At 34.8% G+C, this 11,093-nt stretch overlaps 1 long non-coding RNA gene and 1 pseudogene across 2 annotated transcripts; one reads left to right on the forward strand and one right to left on the reverse strand.

Moving 5' to 3' along the window:
* The first annotated feature begins 446 nt into the window (after positions 1 to 446).
* On the forward strand, positions 447 to 1,358 carry LOC143591366 (histidine kinase CRE1 pseudogene; annotated as a pseudogene). The gene is made up of 3 exons (XR_013145653.1): positions 447 to 492; positions 558 to 1,015; positions 1,102 to 1,358. The product of XR_013145653.1 is annotated as a histidine kinase CRE1 pseudogene (transcript).
* A 6,051-nt stretch (positions 1,359 to 7,409) lies between these two features.
* Positions 7,410 to 8,587, reverse strand: LOC143591368 (uncharacterized). Its single transcript, XR_013145654.1, has 3 exons — positions 8,519 to 8,587; positions 7,599 to 7,644; positions 7,410 to 7,517 (listed from the first exon to the last, which is right to left on the reverse strand). It is a non-coding gene; the product is annotated as an uncharacterized LOC143591368 (long non-coding RNA).
* Positions 8,588 to 11,093: the final 2,506 nt, after the last annotated feature.

Below are 11,093 nucleotides of genomic sequence, written 5' to 3' on the forward strand. Positions count from 1 at the left end.
GATCAACTTAAGAACAAAAATTCTATAATTTCATGTTAAGTTCAAAGTCAAAACAATTATATTTGACTCTAAAAGTAAAACTATATATACAATCTTAGAGTGAACTTACGAGCAATTCGGGCCATCAACGGGCTTATACGCAGCTCCCAAGGTTTAGAGTTATAGGAGAAGTCTTTGTTACTCTTCTTTGATTCATCGTTCATGTCAAATCTTTTCTCGAAACCACTTGATGACGGTTGATTTGTCTTTTGACTCCACGATCCCTTCCTGCACATCGTCACAGTTGACGTAAATTCTCAAAGCAATTATATAATACAATTAATGTACACCCCGATCGAACTATATAAGATATAAAGAATTAAGCTAAAGTGAGCACCTGTAATTATTTATTTTGGAAAAAAAAAACATAACATACTGAATCCAAGATTCCGTTACTAAGCCAAAGCTACCACCGAATGCATCTGTTCGAGACTGCATTGAAGCTACTGCCGGGTACCACTTCCCCTTATCTTTAAGAAACGGTCGTGTTAATATAATAATGATTACTATATAATCAGATATCTCGGTGGAGCATTTGATGTCGAGTCCCTAGTCGAAAACCTGCTCGGTCAACTCGCGGGAAACCAAGAAATCATAGTCAAAGTGTACGACGTCACCAACGCGTCCGATCCTCTTATCATGCACAGTCGACAGACTCAGGAAGGTGACCCAACGCGTGTACATGTCAGCAGTCTGGACTTCGGTGACCCGTTCAGGAAGCACGAGATGACGTGTAGGTATCTGCATGAGGGTCCCATTTCATTGACCGCGAGCATCACTGCAGTTTTCGGCTATGTGATTGTTATCCTAGTTGGCTACATGTTTTACACCGGAACTATTCATATTGTTCAAGTCGAAGACGATTTTGACACGATGCAGAAGTTAAAAGTCCGAGCGGAAGCTGCTGATGTGGCAAAATCCCAGTTTCTTGCTACTGTTTCACATGAAATTAGAACTCCAATGAATGGCGTTCTCGGTATATTTTAATCTTTTTACCCTGTTTTATATACGTTAACGCACTGCATTTAAAAATATATAATAAATGCGCGATTGTGGTTACAGGAATGCTTGCATTGCTTCTAGATACGGATTTAAGTTCAACACAGCGAGATTATGCTCAAACGGCTCAGGCGTGTGGACGGGCTTTAATTACTTTGATTAACGAAGTTCTTGATCGGGCCAAGATTATGCTCAAGCTGGAAGCTTTGATTAACGAAGTTTTTAAATGCAGTGCGTTAACGTATATAAAACAGGGTAAAAAGATTGAAATATACCGAGAACGCCTCAAGCTCGAGCTATCTGAAGTTAAACGGGCCTAGCTTAAACTTATGACAGCTCGGGCTCAAGCTTGTGCACACCCCTTAATTCACAAAACATAACAATAAACAGATAGCAGTTTTAATAAACTTTACCAGTGAATTCGACAGGAAAACCGGCGAATCCAAAAGAGAAGTCGGACTAAGACCCGCAGGAATCGTCAAATAAGAAGATTCCTTCGCCACATCAGGTCTGATGTTTTCAGTATTTAACCTAGGAGCATTGTAACCAGCTCTAGCAGCCATTCTTTCAACAAGACCCGACCGTGAGCCCGTTACCTTATTCTCACCAAACGGGCCATTTTGCGACCGGAATTGTTTATCCGGTCCATGAAAGGTAAACCCAGTGGCCAGATTATCATCCTTGACTGGTTCATCCACCGGCCCCGAGCCCGCTTCACCCAACAAACCCGAGAAAAAAGACCGTGGGCTCGGGCTCGGGCTCATCCAATCTCCAATTGTCCCAACATGATCATCAAATCCACCCATCAAATGCCCAAATATTAACTAACTTTTCACACTGAAACATAAAACCAAAAACCTGCAATTGGTAACTGATAAAGATTGAAAATTTATGCTACAATTGGAAATGGGTTTTCAAGATTTGGCCCAAATTAAGTGGATCAAAACATTTCAGCATCTGGGTATTCATGAAATCATAAAATAATTCAAACCCAGTTCGTTAAAATCAACGATCTGCACAAAATTGACGAACCCTAAGTAAAATTATTAAAGGAAAAACAGAGGATTGAGGATTAAAAAAAGATGTATGGATGGATGGAAGACAATGAGTCAAAAAAGGGTAAAGTTTTGCCCGTTAAATAGTGTTGAGAAAGAATAATCGATTCTTGTCGGTCTGATGATTAACAGTTTGTGTCATGAATTCATTCCATGAAAAGTAAAGTAAAGAGAAGTCTGGAATCAGGTGTTTTTTCTGTCTGCAGAGGAATGTGACGCTGCTAAGACCATGTGTAATGGCTGCGTTGTGGGTGAAAACGCGGGGGTACACCGCCCCTCCCCCCCCCCCCCTCCTCCCGTGTTATGTTGAATTTTTTTTTTGCGTTTTAGATACAACGCGAGAATGGCACACACATTCAAAAAAAATACCGCTGGTCTTGGAGCCGTTGGGGTTTTTAAAAAAAATTAATTAATTATATTTATTCTATATAAACAAACCAAACTCATATTTTTTAACACATTCCTTCCAATCTATCAATTTACACAAATATTTATATCTTTTACACTAATATTTCTACCATCATGTTTCCAAACAACAACCAAAATATTCTCGGTTTCGGTCAATATGCCCGTCATGCCAACCAAAATCCACAACCGAACCAATCTACCGCCCCGACGCCAACCGTATCCGACCCGCAAATGTATGACCCGCAAATGGCCGCGTACTTTGCACTTCTACAAAGCTCTATGCCAAATGCGTTGCCCGGTTTCCAAAACCCAATGACAAACATTTTAGCGGGTTCGGGTTCCCAACCCGCCCCGGAGACCCAACCCGAGGTCGAGTTCGTGCCGGAGACACAACCCGAGGGCGGTTCGAGCCAACGCGGACGTTCGAAAAAACACGCAAAAAAGTCCGCCGGCGAACCTCGGGTTAAAAAGACGGTGATAGCGTGGAGTATCGACGAGTGCGTACTATGTGCTCGTGCTTGGTGCCAAATATCGGAAGATGCCAAATGCGGTAGGTTTTTAAAATGCATATATATATTTTTAAATTTTTTATAACAAACATTAAACTTGTAATGTTTTTATTTTTTTAGCGAACTATCAAAAAACAGGGGTATTTTGGCACAAAATTATAGAAAGGTTTCACAATCTTGGCGGGAACTCGCGTCGAGAAAAAGATTCGTTACTGTCGAAATGGGGCGACATAAACACTAAATGCATGGCTTTCCATACGGTTTTCTCTCGGATGAATCAAACTAGGAGTAGCGGTGTCTCGGACGCGGAAGTCATGGATAACGCGTTGGTTGAGTTTCAACATAAGGTCGGCGGGACCTTCAACTACTTTGGCATTTGGAAAGACCTATTGAGGCATCACCCAAAATAGGGCATGGTGTTGGATGCCGAAGCCGAAGCCGAAGGCGAAGGTGGTCCGCGTAAAAAAAAGTCTAAAACATCATCTTCGGTTTATCCAGACACGCCTCGTTCCGACGCTCGAAACTTCTACTTAAGCGATAATGACCCCGTGAATACTACCGACATGCCTCGGCCGGGGGGTAGAAGAACCAAAGGCAAAGGAAAGGGGAAAGGGGCCAGTTCATCGTCGGCAACGGGTTCGAATCCCGAATTGGAAAGCCAATTCCAATTAATGAACTCTCGACTCCAAGATTTACACCAACTTGGAACCCAATGACTTGACGCCGTCGACCTACTTCGAAGGAATGAGATGGACAAAGACATCGAGATTTTATCAAACGAGCTATCCGAAGACGACCCGATAGTCCAATCTCTAAAAGCCAATCGACGAGCGAAAATTTTAGAAAAATATAAATGAGTTTTAGTTTTATTAGTATTATTTATGTTTTTTTTTATTTTAATTTGATGTATTTTTTTTAATTTAGTTTAATGTATTTTTTATTTGAAAGTTTAATGTAATTTTTAATTTTATGTTAATTTATTTAAATGATTTAGTATTTAAAAAAACAAATAAAATTAATAATGATTGGGCGTCACGTGGCGCATAACCCCTGGTAGTGGAGAGTTTTGACTAAAACCTGTTTTTGTACAAAACCATAACTCTGACTGGACGCCACGTGACGCATAACCCCTGATAGTAAAGCTTTATGACTACACATGATCTAAAAAACAAAGAAAAAATGTTGTGGTGGACCATTAATGATTGGCTTCTTCGGAGAGGGAGAGCTAAATTTATTGCATCATCAAAGGTGTAATTATTATTTAACTAATCTTAAACACCATATTTAAGAGCGGACCCCACAGTTTCATAATCGAAGTGATCAGTTTGTGATTCAAATGATCGTTAAAAAATAAATTTAAGAGTGGACGGAAAAAAAGGATGTTTTCGGTAAGAGTCCTAAAAACACAGCCCATATATGAACCGTATAAAATTGTTAACACACTATGGGAGTGATGCTTAAATATAACGACCCTTAAAAAGTTATTTTCTAAAAGTCACAAATCCTGGTTTTTCAAAATAAGATTTTTTGAAAAACGGTAAGTCAATAAAATGTTTTGAAACTTAATCACAAATATATAAATTTAGTTACTAAATACTAAACAATTACTAGAATTATATGTTCTATCTGGGGGTAATTTTCAAACCCATGTTTTAAATCTCAAATCTTGAATCTTTATACCTAAGACCCAACCACAATCAAGACCTGACTTCCTCTCTTTGCAATCGATGCCGGAGACCTAAAGATCACTTTTATATTCGAGCAAAGGAATAACAAAAACGTGTCAAATATCTTGCCAACAAATAGTTCTTCTTTCTTCTTTTTATGTTATAGTATTTTGGGAATTTTCCCTAAAACTTTACCTTAACTATTTCGTGTCATTGAGGAATAAATTAGGTAAAAGTTAAAGGAAAAGAACCAATCAAAATATTAGATTGGGTGATAAATCACTAAAGTATTTTTTACTTATAATTTATTTATTATTTACTTTTATATAATTTTTTATCATTAAAGCAAATAAACCAGTAATATTAAAAGATGTTTAAATATTGCGTGTAGAGAAAAAGAGATTCCATTTTGTTAAAATTCGAACCCGCCTATGTTGTGGGGAACACTAGGTTGTGAGTTGTGACATTGAATTCATCCATTTTCCCAATATTAAAATTCTCATAACTTATATTTGGAACCCAATTGATTTGACCCCATAACCATATCATAAATTCTTATAGTTTTTTTTTTTTTTTTGGATCACTAACGCGTTATTGATCAATCAAATCAATCATATTTCACTCTTAACTCGAGAAACCATTATTTGTAAAAAAAATTATGGCTTAACCTGAAATCTTTTAATCATATCACATATAAGACTTGACTCAGACTTAAATCAAATACCTCCTTCTTTTTATATAATATTTCGATGTTTCACCTCAACAATTTGGAATAGATATCATTTTACAAAGATAAAATATAAGCGAAGTTTAATACTAAAAATAAACTACTTATCTTTTAAATACAAAAATTGTTTTAAGTTTAATAAAGTTTTATTGTTAAACTTTTATACATTTGTGTAAGTTAAATTATCTAAAAAATTGTTATTAATATTTTAATAATCACTAAATAAGTAATTAAAATAGTAATTAAGTTTCATATTTCTTTCTTTAGTTTACTTAATATTAACATTTATAAAATTGTATTAGCGTATTGAAAAAATATTAAAACTTTGGTGCTTTTATAATCATAAATTCTCGAGTGACTATGATGGAACAATAAAGAAACTATTTTTACACGACCAACAAACATAAATGTCTAAATATTTCGTACGAGGTGACCCAATGTCCAAAGGTCACCGCCAGTTAGTCCAACTCAGCTGTACGGAGTCCTTAAGCGACTCCAAGTTATCTCCAGTCTCGAGGAAAAACTCATCCGCCAAAAGACTCACTGGTGATAAAACCTAAATGCCCTCATGATCGAACTGGAGATAAAAAAAATCTAAAATCTTTATACCTAAGACCCAACCACAATCAAGACCTGACTTCCTCTCTTTGCAATCGATGCCGGAGACCCAAATATCACTTTTATATTCGAGGGAATAACGAAAACGTGTCAAATATCGTGCCAACAAATAGTTCTTCTTTCTTCTTTTTATGCTCTAGTATTTTTTTTGTTTTATTTCAGGTATCCTTTATTTCTTTTTTTAAATTTATTTCAAGTACTGTTTTATTTTTTTCTTCTTACTTCAAGTATCATTTTTTTATCATGTGTTTGTAACTTTTATTTTAGTATAATATTTTAGTATTTTATCATGTGATATTATTATTTAAATTACTATTTTATTAAATAATAATGCATTAACAAATAGAAAATGATGAGTAATAATTACAATCGGTTAAAACACTACGCTTGATAGTGAAATTAGTTTTTGCTTACATGACGCTTAGACGGCATATTAAATAAACAATTAGTTAAAATCAATACACATAGGCTAATATAGTTATTAGTGATTAAATAATATGGCTTTACAATATATTAAAATTATTACTAACTAGTGGTTGACCCGGCGCGTTGCGCCGGGCTTGGTTGTGTTGGACCCGAGTTACGTCCATGATTCATGGATGATTAACTGTCATCATTTACAAAAGTTAAGTAGCATTGGACAAACATTAAAGTTATGGTGGAGCATTACATATAAATATTCCTAACTTCTAGGCATGTAAGATGCGCGCACCAAATTGTTGCAAAAGTTGTTTTTGTTGGTGCTGCAAATGTTTTGCTGCTGATGGCTGTCCGCTTTGATGCTTTCATGGTTGTTAAAAAGATATTCGTTAACAGAATTGTAGCTTCTTTGTTGGGTTAGTCTTTAGATAAAGTTTATGCTCCTGGTACAAAACCTGTATTGAAAGGTGGTGTTAGCGTAATGAAGTGGAGTTAGGAGGACATTTTTGGATTTGGAGTTTACCTTCAGTTGCCGAAAGCAAGAATTTTTTTGCACCCCCGCTAATTCATAACCTTCTTTTTAGGGGGCGAGTAATTACCTGCAGTTTTATAATAAGATAAGTTTTATGGGTTTTTTTTAGCAAATATGTGTAACGTAGTCGTAAAAGGCCAAGAAAGCAAACCGGTTCAATGGGCTCTGCATAAAGGAGTCTAGCTTGACTTTTGGCCCTTGTTCAGTCTCTCTCTTTTTCCTTTACACCATCATTATTTTTATTTTATTTTGAAAGGCCATCATTATTTCTAATAGGTCTTTTTAATTGGTATTTATGAATATTAGGCATATGCATAATTAATTATTAGTCAGATCCATGTTGACTGTTGCTAGTGTGTCGGTATATTGTTCCTGTGATTGTAGATAAGTGAAAGGGATTCTAACAGTTTGGTTGATTGACTTACGAATGAATTTTGTGACCTATGCTGATATGACAGCAATGATGACTGGCATTTTCGGCATTCGACTGATCAAAACGCCTTCCGTATCTCAGGCCAAAGTGTGATCCTAACTGATGTGTTGCTGTTTTAAGGGAAAAATTAGTGTGTGGAAGATTGTTAGTACCCATAAGAAATAAATGAAACATTTTGGCTGAACTGTTACCTGTTGTTTTTCAGAGTAAGATGAGTTTTCCTATTTTCCTCAGCATCTTCAGATGATGGCCACAAGACATCGAATATAATCTAAAATAAGTATTTGGTGTTAATACATTCATAATATCGTTTTATAAAATAATTATAATGTGTTGTTTGTATTAGATGTTTATTGCAAACATTATTATGGTTGAATAAAACGAACTTCTAGTTGTAATCAGTTTACCGTACTGCGGGTTTTGCCCTTTACAGTTGACTTATTTTCATTTTTCACTACGTCTATCGGCATTTTCCTGTCTGTTTTAATTATTTCTTTATACATGTTTGCAACCAGTAGCTTGTTTGATTTATTAGTTTATTGTATGTTTCAAACTTTTCATTAGTAAATAATGTATAGACATTCTAATCTGTCTTTATTCACACACTAAAAGATCATATTTTGTTTGAGCTAAATCTAAGATTATTAATGTGTTAAGTAGGTAGATTCAAATAATTAGAAATCTCATATGATAAACGGTAACCATTCTTTAGCGGGCCTGTTGTATTTATGAATGTAGGCCTGTTGTTTAGTCAATATCTACAATTTGGCCTTTTACGTTATATATAAACGTAAAATTACATGGTTTAACGGGCTCATTTGTTAGTCCATATCGGTAATGAGCAAAGGCGAGGAGGGCCTGCTTTTTAGTGAGCTCGCGAAGCGGTCCATATCAGTTATGAGCAAAGACATATATTAAACACACAAACATATAAACCGAGAACATAGCTCCACCGTCCACACAAAGGTTATTTGGCTATTAAAATTGTTAGATATAATTAAATTATACCCTTTAACCTTCACATAAACTCAACATACACATATAAACATCCTCAATACACAAACGAACAACATACAAATACAAAATAAATGATTGCTTACAGGAAACATACCTTAGATCCGGCCTGATAAAGATGCTGAATGAACGCGCGAAACCTAGAAACTAAGCTGAAACATTAAAAAGGGGAAAAACACATGAACGTCTAGACGAAAAAGTCACATTCACATTAGAACATTAACAAAATGGATAGAAAAGTTAACTGTAACAACACAACTATTGATTAACATAAACGAATCCTAGAATCATTGCAACATAAAAGATGCGAAACGTATTCACAAACAGATACTTTAATCAAAAGTAAATCTTATACTGAATTATCTTTTAAGTTTAATATTTTGACCTAAATACCAAACCAGTTTAATTTATGCCATATAAAATAGATTCACAGTTCAATCAGAACCCTTTAATACTTAAACGGGCTCGGATCCCAGCAACATGCAAGCACGAACAGTTTAAGAACACTGGTTGGCCTAACTTAAGCAACAGCCGCTATCCCAGATTTACCCAGCTCGTCAACAGGTACGCACATATCAGTCTGCTGTCAAACTACTGTTAGATAGGCTCTGCTAGAGTTTCTGTCAAACGACTTCTGCAATTTACTTTGTTTTTTCAATCTCCAAAAATATTTTATCTTATCAGTTCAATCTTTTCATAAACCGCTTAACGGGCTGAAACAGGAAACTGAACCCAACCAATTTATATCGACAATCCAACAGTAAACAGTTCTTCTTAAACATGTTTCCAATATATTTCTTATCTAATTTTTAAAAATGTTTGACTAGTTTAAGTAAATTACTTGTGCAATTCTGATGTGCGGAAAGAATATGTAATGACGCACCCACAAATTGCTCAATACTGAAATTATAAAAAAACTTAACCAAAAGACGCAATACGAACACAAAGGAACAAAAATCACAGCAAAGAACACGCACCCCCCCCCCCCCCCCCAAATGATACAACAATCGACTTGTGGCTTATAGTATTTTAACTTCAAAACAAATTTTTAGTTCAAAGAGCTGTCAGATTAAGAACTCTTGATTTAACTTTCTCAAATTCTAAGGGGTTTGTACAAATTGCAGATCATATACGCTACATAGTAGACTAAGAATTCAACAAACCCTAACAGCATAGAACAACAAAATACACATAAATCAACCAAACTTTTAACCAGATTGAAGGAAAGCTCTCACCTGAGACACCATGGAAGAGTGAGAAAACTGGAAGCATGTAACATTACAAAAAAAGAAACATCATTAATAAACATAGGCATATGGAAAACAACAGGTGTCAGAAGTAGATGGATTTGTGACAGACCAGGGCCCACCTATAAAGACCATTACAAAAATGCTAAAACAACCACTCGAACCTCGGTATCAAACTGATATCAACACTAAAACCTCCAAACATAACCATCCGGCCACAATCAAACTTTGATTTTCTAACTGAAACTATCTAATATATACCAAAATATATGAGCAAGGAACAAAGTTTGTGTCGCCAACCTTCTTTCTTATACTAATTATTAATAACCAAAACAAGTTTAAAGAAAAAAAAGAGTCTAGTTTTTTAATACTAGTGAACATTTTTTGTTCTTTTTGAACAATATTTTAACTCTATGGTAACCTTAATCCTACCAATCATTAATATATGAGTTTGAAATCTGAGAAAAACTTAACATTATTAGTTTGATGCTTTAGATACTTAAAATCAGGATCACCTTGGAAGAGAATTCGTAAAGAAAAACCCCTTAACCCTTGTACATGAAACCAGTTAACTTTTTCTATGGCCACAAAAGCAAATTAAGAGTAACATTTAAAGCACTAGTACCAGCTTGATTGATTGATTAATGCCAAAACTTTTACACAGGATTTTATTTAATAAATACTCCGTAATACTTATATAATAATTAGTATATTTTCTCTCCTTTATAATCTTTTCTAAAAACCAAGAAAAGAGCATATTATGATTAACTCATAATATCACTAATGTGTTTAATAAAACTAAAAATCAAAAGAATGATAAATATATTACGATTCACTATCAACACAATATTAGAATTTAAAATGTTTGGACAATCTTGAAGTTATCATAGCCTATTGAACCACAGTCCATGACGCGTGAGATAGGAGTTATCATAGCCTAGGCTCCCGTCTTCTTCAACGTTAGAAAATGGATTTCGTTTCGTTTTTTGTTTTATTGAATACCTATCATGTGGATCACTTCATCGTAATGGCATACGTCTCTTGTGAGGTCCACATAAATCACTTATTAACTCAACCATTCTATGAATTTTAGCCTTCCTCGTATTGGAAGCATCATCACATAGTATGCATTCGACAAAGAAAAACCTGTAACTTTCAATCAACCATTCAACAAAGAAAAACATGTAACTTTTGATATATGTGTAACAAATATTTTTTTCAAACACGTAACTATATCGAATTCACATAAAATCATGTAAATGATAAATGGAGATACATGCATGCATACCTTATATCCTTGTGTACTGTTCATTTTTGCATATGTGATACAGATCAAGTTTATAGTATATTCAATAATTAAAATAATACTAGCACGACATAATTAAAAATAATACTAACACTAATAAGGCATTATATACTATTTAC

Source organism: Bidens hawaiensis, unplaced genomic scaffold (assembly GCF_021521415.1).
Source record: "Bidens hawaiensis isolate Kalapana, Puna unplaced genomic scaffold, B.hawaiensis_p1.1 tig00039589_1, whole genome shotgun sequence".
NCBI lineage: Eukaryota > Viridiplantae > Streptophyta > Magnoliopsida > Asterales > Asteraceae > Bidens > Bidens hawaiensis.